This window comes from Belonocnema kinseyi, chromosome 8 (assembly GCF_010883055.1).
Source record: "Belonocnema kinseyi isolate 2016_QV_RU_SX_M_011 chromosome 8, B_treatae_v1, whole genome shotgun sequence".
NCBI lineage: Eukaryota > Metazoa > Arthropoda > Insecta > Hymenoptera > Cynipidae > Belonocnema > Belonocnema kinseyi.
Genome location: NC_046664.1, coordinates 113001032 through 113009747, shown reverse-complemented (window position 1 = coordinate 113009747; position 8716 = coordinate 113001032). Strand labels below are relative to the sequence as shown.

The following is an 8716-nucleotide window of genomic DNA, read 5'->3' as shown; positions in this document are numbered from 1 at the left end:
TTAACGTCTTAATAAGGCTAGATGAAAAATAATATTTTAAATTTAAAATTAAAATTATTTCTTGAAAAAAAGATCCTACTCCATCTTCACTCCATTGAGTTTCAAAAGCTAAAAATTAGCGTTATGTTCTTGAATTAAGAATTCTTATTCTGATCCCTCTAATAGCTTAATTGGAAAAGCACCTGACCGGAAATCAGAAGTTTTGTGGTTCGATTCCCAATGGAGTGAAGATGGAGTGGGGTCTTTGTTTCAAGTAATACTTTTAATTTTAATTATTCATATTTTAGAATTACCTTCAAATCTCAAAACTGATTTAAATTCTACCAAAATTCTTTAAAACTTCTTAAAAATTAATAAAATCCCTTAAATTAATTGAAAATATCTTGAACTCTTTCAAATACTTCGAAAACGTTGGAATTCGATTATAAACTTGAAAAAATTGTAAACTAAATAACTCCCGTTAAATCACTTGAAACTCCTTAAAATCTCTTCAAATACATAAAAATATTTTTTAATTACGTGAAGATCCTTTAATTCTTTTGAATGTTTGAAAAAGTTATTGAAAGAATTGAAAGAATACGTGCATGGGAATATTTAGTGATTGTATCAGGAATATTGGAGTGATCGAACCTTTGGCATATAGAAATACATTAGTTTGAAAATATGACATTTTGAAGAAACAATTTATTATTGTATATAAATGTTACATCCAAATCTTTGGTGTATATGTATAATCAGCTGTGATCTTATTAAGAGTGGTTACACATCAACTGTAAACAACGTCGGTTTTTTGGAGAATTATTCAGGAATAACAATCATCGCTGACCGAATCCATTTGAAATCAGCAGGGACCTACACTTGAAATCGCATAATTTCTCGAGAGGAAAATATATGATTTTTTGGAAAGAAATTTTTTTTTCATGTTTCTAAAGTTTGAAGAAATTTGGTTAAATTTGCGAAAGTTTAAATAGAAATTTAAAAATGATTTGTTTTCATGTGATTTTAAATAAACAAAAATAATTGAAATTTTATAGGCTTTGATTTAAAAAAAGCTTTAATATCAGAATTTTTCGTGAATATAAATTTTGTCAGTTTAAAATAAAATTCGAATTCCTCAAGTTTCAAGGTTCTGGAGTAGATTCTTTTTTCATTTTCAATATTTCGCATTTAAAATTATTATTTAGTTTGAAAGTTTGTTAAGTATCATTTATTTCATTCTTTGATTTTATAACAATTTGCCTTATTAGCTTGAAGGTCAAATTGTAATTTTGTTCTGTAATAACTATTTCAAATTCTAGAATTTCAGAAGCTTCAACTTTGAATGATTCAATTTAGTTTTCAATATAAAATTGTCAAATCTTGATCGCTTTGAATTTATAATTGTTCAAATTCAAAAGTTTTCAATTTTTAATTATTTAATTTTGAACGCTTTTAAGTATAAATAATTTCCAATGATCTAATCTTAAAATATTCAATTTTTAAGATTTTGACATTGCCCTATTTTTTAAATGTTTAATCTGAAATCTTTGAATTTCGTGATTCTTCAATTCAAACGAAAATTGCGTAAAAGGAAACTCTATTTCTTCAGAATCTGTGGTACCTAATTTAGAGTTATTTTTTGTGGTACAGAAAAAACTCAATACAGCAGATTTATATATTTCTTACCTTTTTCTTTTGACGTTTCTTCTCGTGTGTTTGATACCTTTTGGGGGGGGGGGGGGGGGGGGGGTGGATCTGAGTTCTTTATAATTATCTTGAAAATCTTAGCGCTGGTTTGTATTTTTCCTTTTGCTTGCAGCCACCAGATTAGGGCGAACTTCTTTCCTCTTGAACCCGTTTTGATGTTATCACTTTAATGTTTATCATTGAAAACCATTTGACTGTTGCTTTCACGAATTGTGATGATGGCATTTTATAGAAAATAACAAAGTATCTGTCACGAAGGCGCAGACGTCGAGGCAACGACGCCACATATTTTCTGCTTTAAAATTTAAGAGCATTAAGAGAAAATTTAAAAATTCGACAGAGAATATGGAGCTCTAAAGGAGACAAATTAAAATTCAAGAATATAGAGGCAAGACCTTCAATGTAGGGGCTGAAGCTGATACAGAAACAAACTAGAATGAAAATATCTTTACGAGTGGCTACGTAGAAGCTAGTAAAATAAACAGCGGCAAAGTAGGGACAATACTTCCACTTGAAGCGTCAAAGTAGGCCCTATACTTTGACTCGGGAATCGACTAAGAACTTCAAAACTATCAGTTTGAGTGCTTCATCTTTTGCATGAAGATATATTTCATGTCTTTAATGTAAGGGAAAATAATTAAAACCCTGATAGAAATGCTCAAACTGATGTATCTTATAAATATAAATCTGTTTCAGGTGTCTAATGGAAGGAAAAATATTGCGAACTCTGATCAAAATACTCATCGTGTCGTTGCTACGAAAATACATAAAACATTTAGGTCTTTTAAACTCAGGATGCCCCTGAATACCACGCCTAACGCAAAGAGGAATTGATTTGTGTGGTCGGGGAAGATTAATGCGGCGGGAGGGAGAGGGGGAGTGGGAGAGAGTATGTGTAAGACGGAGGGCACTCGAAATCAACATGCGGGATTCGAAATTTTTCTTTAAAAAAAATTGAAAAAATTGAAAAAATATATTTATAAACCTCTAGCGAGAGGGAGAGAGTGACAACTTTCGCCTACGAGACCCTTAATTGAGGGCGCTTGCCGCCCGCTTCTTAAACTGATTTTATTCTATTATATATAAAAATAAATTGACTTGAGTTTTAAATACAAGTATTAAGAACTCTTGCACTATGGTCAATTTTAACTACCGTATATGCATGGGGTTTATAATAAAACCTAAATATAGAGTGACATCGCGGCACTAATTTGTTAAATAGAACGATAGGTGTATTGGTGCATTGGGGGACTCACTCTTTATCCAATGTAAGGTTCATCTTCACAGTAGAAAATCTCTACACTCATCGTCTGTCTACTGCTAAACGCTATAACACCTCGGAGAGTGAAGTGCTTTCTAACGCATTTTCTCTTTTTATTTATCTTAATAATTTTCTTATTTTATTTCTATTCAAGTTCTACAGTTTTCGAGACTACTACGCAATACTTTGACCTGAGTATGTATTTTAACGTCCTCTTTTTGAAAAGTATTAGTTTTTGCTAGTGATATGTGAACTGTAAATGGTGTGAAATAGCTTTAAGGTTCATTGAAATTCGAGCAGTCAGTGTATTTAGTAGGTGATATTTAATTTGCTTCTGACATTTAATTTATAGGTGTAAAAATAGTTTTTCAGGTTTTCGAAATTAAGCTACAGTAGGTTTAAAAGCCCTGTAAACGTTTTTCATTCAATTCAACTTTGAACATTTTATAATAATTTGTTGTAATTATGCACTGGAAAAATATTTAGTCGAAATAATAAATTTTTAAATATAAAAATATACTAGGTATATCTCTAAGTAACGTTTTTTGCTCTAATATTGCATCAAAGTATTGCACAATGTGAAAACAATTGGAATTCGCATATAGAAAGATGTGAAATGTAGTAGTAATTTTAAATTTAGTAGTATGAGCTTGTCAATAGTTATTTTGAGTAAAATTTGTATTGAACATCGGGTCAAAGAATAATACTTTCGAATTTCTAACGTAAATTTTTAGTTTTTTTAAATAATGTAGACATTTATCTTAAAACGCATTGTTAACAGTTAAAATACTCTAAAACGAATTTGAAATGCTGTAAAATTGAAATAAAGTTAGCGACGTGAATAACTTACAATAAGTTGAAAATGTATCAAATTGAAATATGCTTTACTATATTAAGAGTTGTGAATATAGTAGTAATTGTTAACATAGAAGCCAACAATTTGACAGCTACTTACATCACTTTTATCCAATTTTGTTGTGAAAAATAGCTTGAGGTTTTTCTGTGTTGAAACACTAAGTTCGATCATTTTAGGGGAAACAAATTTTAACTCAGGATTCATCAAAATCACAATAAAAAATTAGCAAATTTGAAATACTGAAAAATATGCGTGCACATATTAAGGCGCTTCCTAGAAAGCTCTTTGATATGTGAACTACCATTTTTAATGGACTAAAACTCAAGTACTAGCTAATACTTGATTTTTAGTCCATGTATTACAAATAAAACTTTTCTCCTGAAATAATGAATTGTTGAATGCAATATTTTAATCACATAATCTAAACGGCTAAATACCATTTTATGATCTTGGGAACAAGCAAGCCGCCACCGGAAGTGACTCATGGTGAACCGAAACAGGTGCTCCCAGTTTCTAGAATTACACCCCAGGAGCTTTAATATGTTATTTTTTCGACAAATACTGGAAGAGGGGAGGATGCTGATTGACTTTCATGCCTCACCCGACATTCCTATTTAGAGAGTTAAAACCGATTGAGACAAATTAAAAATTATTAAAATATTAAGAAATTGAATTACAATGGGCTGCATTTAGTTCATTAGATGACGATGAGACAATTAGAAAAATATAGAAAAAATTGGTTAAACCGTTAAATTTATGTTGAGCCCGAGTCGAAATATAGGCCCTTCTTTGACACGCTTCACGCTGACATTTAAAGGGTCTAAGGTTGTAAAGTAGAGGATATTCGCATACGATTTTTGCTCCTACTTTAGCGCTCTTATGGGCACAAATTTCCTAATCTTCCATTTAAGGCGTCAAAATAGAGGCTTAGTTTTTGTTTCTAATTTAACGCTCCGAACTATACTGCCTTCCAAACTAAAAAGATACATAAATGACATTTTTATGAAAAATAAGTTTTTGGTGTCGTTGGATTCGTAAGAGAAAGCTGCTTTTAACTGCGTTAGTAAAAATGATTACTTATTAATATTTATTGCAAAAAACAATTGTTTATAAATGAGGAAAGTCGAAAAAGTTGAAAAATACAATAGAAAAGGATACGCAGAGCACTTTACGTGTCCTACAAGTTGTACACATGAAAAAGAACCTAAAGAACTTTGTGTCTTTTTTTGAGCTGTAAAAGTGACCGAGTGCGGAGCGAATTTACAAACGAAAAGAATCACTTGCCTTTACGTATGTTTTAGACTTGCGAATTAGCTCGGACTCTGATCGAAAATCCACGAGAAATAAGTCCCGGCTAAATTTGGCTATACACTAGCGATGATCGTTCGGGTAAGTTCGGAACAGCCACTGAATACACAGTGTCCCTTACGTATGTTTTGTTGTTTCATTTTAAGGTTGCCCTCGAGCTTTTCGACAAAGGCATCGTCCGCAAGTGACTTTGTGTTCTTTTTGCCTTGTATTTTTGACTTTCCGCGACTACTAAAACGTCCCAAGTCCATTTTCTGATATAAATGGTTTAAACATCAATTTTGTATTGCAAAATATGAAAAAGCACATTATTTTGTCCCAAATAGCGTTTCTTAATAATTCAAAATTTTATTCAATATTAGAGTTCTTTTGGAAAACAGTTTTTCTTGATTTTCTCAGTTCGAGTGAGATTGAACTTATGTATCTTTTCAGTTTGTGCGGCAGTATACCTTCCTGCACAGAATAAAATTATTTGACGAAAAAATAACAAAAGTAGAGCAAGAAGAAGACATAGTGAAATTTGCGTAATGTTTCAAGTTATTTTGCACACAGAAAAAAAAATCTATTGAATTTTATAGAACTAATCCTATAGTAAAGAATACGCTGGGTAGTTTAATAAAAGTTAAATCGTCTTTATTTCACATTGCGTTGAACTAGTTCTGAAACTACAGAGAACAGTGCTATAAAATTATAAACGATTTTTCGCCACAAAAAATTAATCTTTTGTATTATTATATGATTCCTATTATAGTCTAATATTTCTTCACATGTTTAAGCACCCAAATATTTACTGTTGCATAATCACTAAACTATTTATAATCGCACGCTATGAAAGTTTTTATTCGCCGCGGGTTCAAACCTTATGTGTTTCGTATTCCTAACACCTAAAGCCTCTCGACTAGACTAGCTTGAAGTACGAAAAAAAATCTGAAATATAACCTACAGTTGTGCAAGACCGTCTACAAATTTTTGTGACTCATAGAAAATATTGCTACGCTTATAATAATATATGTACTAAGATTTTAGCTTTTATAAATATTACAAATTATTATTGTATATTTTATGTGCTTAAACAAGATTCAAACTAAATCCAAAAATATTTTAAGATATTTTAAAAGATTAAAAAATTTTAATATATATTTTAAGAAATTTAATAGATTTTTAAGGATTTCCACAAATTTCTGAAGATTTCAGAAGATTTAACAGACTTTACAAAATTCAAGAACATTATTCATATTTTAAAATGACGTTGAAATCTTAAAACTCATTTAAATTCTACCGAAATTCCTTTAAAATTCTTTAAAATTACTTAAACTCCCTTAAATTCATTAAAAATATCTTCAACTATTTTAAATAATTCGAAATCATTTGAAATTCGATTATAAACTTTAAAAAATTTTAAATGAAATAACTCCCGTTAAATTCCTTTAAATTCCTGAAAATTTCTTCAAAAACATAAAAATATTTTTAAATTACATGAAGATTCTTAAACTCTTTTGAATTTTTTAAAAATTATTTAAAATGCTTTCTAATATTTTAAATTCCTTTACAGACTTTTTAAACTATATTAAATCGTTTGAAATGCCACAAAATCCATTAAAATCACTAAAAAATCTCTTGGTCTCATAAAAAGTATTCTAAAGTCTTCAAAATCTCTTGAAAATTCTTCTAAAATCTTTTATGATTCTTTCAAATTACTTGAAATCTGTTGAAATTCATTTATAAACTTTAATCTTGTTAAATGTAAAAGAATTTTCAAATGCCGTTATATTATTATAAAATTCGTTAAAAACCCTTCAAACACTTACACATATTTTGTAATTACACAATAATACATAAACTCTTTTGAAATTTCTAGACATTTTTAAAAATAATTTAAAATAATTTGGAATCTTTAAAAACTTGTAGAGCGCTAAGGGAAATTGAGGAACATGTTAGAATGTTTGTGAATATTTCGGGATATTTCGGAACATTTTGAAATATCAAAAATAATTGAGATTTTAAAGAATAAACTATAATCAACGTCGGTTTTTTGGAGAATAAATTATGAATAACAATCACCGCTGAGCGAATCCATTTTAAATCAACAGGGACCTACGCTTGAAATCGCAGTATTTCTCGACATCGAAATATGTTGTTTTTTAAAGGAAATTATACTTTTTTCATGTTTTCAAAATTTGAAGAAAATTGGTTGAATTCGGGAAAGGTTAATTAGCAATTTAAAAATGATTAGTTTTTTTGTGATTTGAATTTAACACAAATAATTGAATTTTTAAAGGCTTTGATTATAAAAAAATTGAAAATTAAGTTCAAATAAAGTTCAAATTATAATTTCGTTCTGTAATAACAATTTTAAATTCTATAATTGCAGAAGCTTTAACTTTAAAGGATTCAATTTAGTTTTTAATATTAAATTGTCAAATCTTGATCACTTTGAATTTATAATTGCTCAAATTGAAAAGTTTGCAATTTTTAATCATTTAAGTTTTAACGCTTTTAAGTATAAATAAATTTCAATGATCTAATCTTAAAATATTCAATTTTGATTGTTTTAACATTGCCCAATTTTCTAAATTTTTAATCTGAAATTATTAAATTTCGTGATTCTTTAATTTAAAAGAAAATTGTGTGGAAGGAAAATCTATTTCTTCAGAATCTGTGGTAACTAATTTGTAGTTATTTTTTGTGGTACAGGAAAAACTGAATACAAAAGATTTGTATCTTTCTTACCTTTTTCTTTTGACGTTTCTTCTCGTGTGTTTGATGCCTTTTTTGGGTTGTTTTGGATCTCGGTTCTTTATTACTATCTTTAAAATCTTAGCGCTGGTTTTCATTTTTTCTGTTGCTTGCTGTCACCAGATGAGGGCAATTTTCTTTCCTCTTGAAGCCATTTGGATGTTATCACTTTATTATTTAAAACCAATTAAACCGTTGCTTTCACAAACTGTGGTGATGGAATTTTAGAGAAAACAATAAAGTATCCGTTACGAGGGCGCAGGCGTCGAGGCAACGATGCTACATATTTTTTGCGTTAAAATTTAAGAGCGTTAAAAGAGAATTAAAAAATTCTACGGAGAATATGGAGCTTTAAAGGAGACATAAGTGAAACTTAAGAATATAGAGGCAAGACCTTCAATGTCGGGGTTGAAGCTTATACAGAAGCAAAATAGAATGAAAATATATTTACGAGTGGCTACGTAGAAGCTAGTAAAATAAACAACCGCAAAGTAGGGACACTTCCACTTGGAGCGTCAAAGCAGGGCCTATATTTCGACTCGGGAGAGTTTTGGTAATTTTGCATTCACTATAAGATTACCTTAATTATAACAATATTGGCCGATGTGATCTTTTTTTTTGCAAATTATATCAGGAAATTGATTCAGCTAATTAAAATGTAATTGGGTCATGTTTTGCATAATTTTAGAGATTGTAACAGGCCTTCAGCGAGTAATAATAAAAGGCCATCCATTGGAAGTGATCATTATCGACGGGTTATTTATTTTAGTCTTTCTCGGAAGACCAAATAAATACAAGAACATATTTAAAATCTATTGCCGATGTCCCTGATCGCCAATGTCCCTGCGCTTACAGTTCCCCTGTCCCTA

General features: G+C 29.7%; 1 protein-coding gene across 1 annotated transcript in view; it reads left to right on the top strand.

Moving 5' to 3' along the window:
* Positions 1–3006: 3006 nt before the first annotated feature.
* LOC117177737 (sodium- and chloride-dependent GABA transporter 1-like) overlaps positions 3007–8716 on the top strand; it is a 344932-nt gene continuing 339222 nt past the window's right edge. Inside the window, exon 1 of the mRNA XM_033368637.1 lies at positions 3007–3142. The gene's annotated coding sequence lies outside the window, so the exon portion shown is untranslated. The remainder of the gene's footprint in view (positions 3143–8716) is intronic.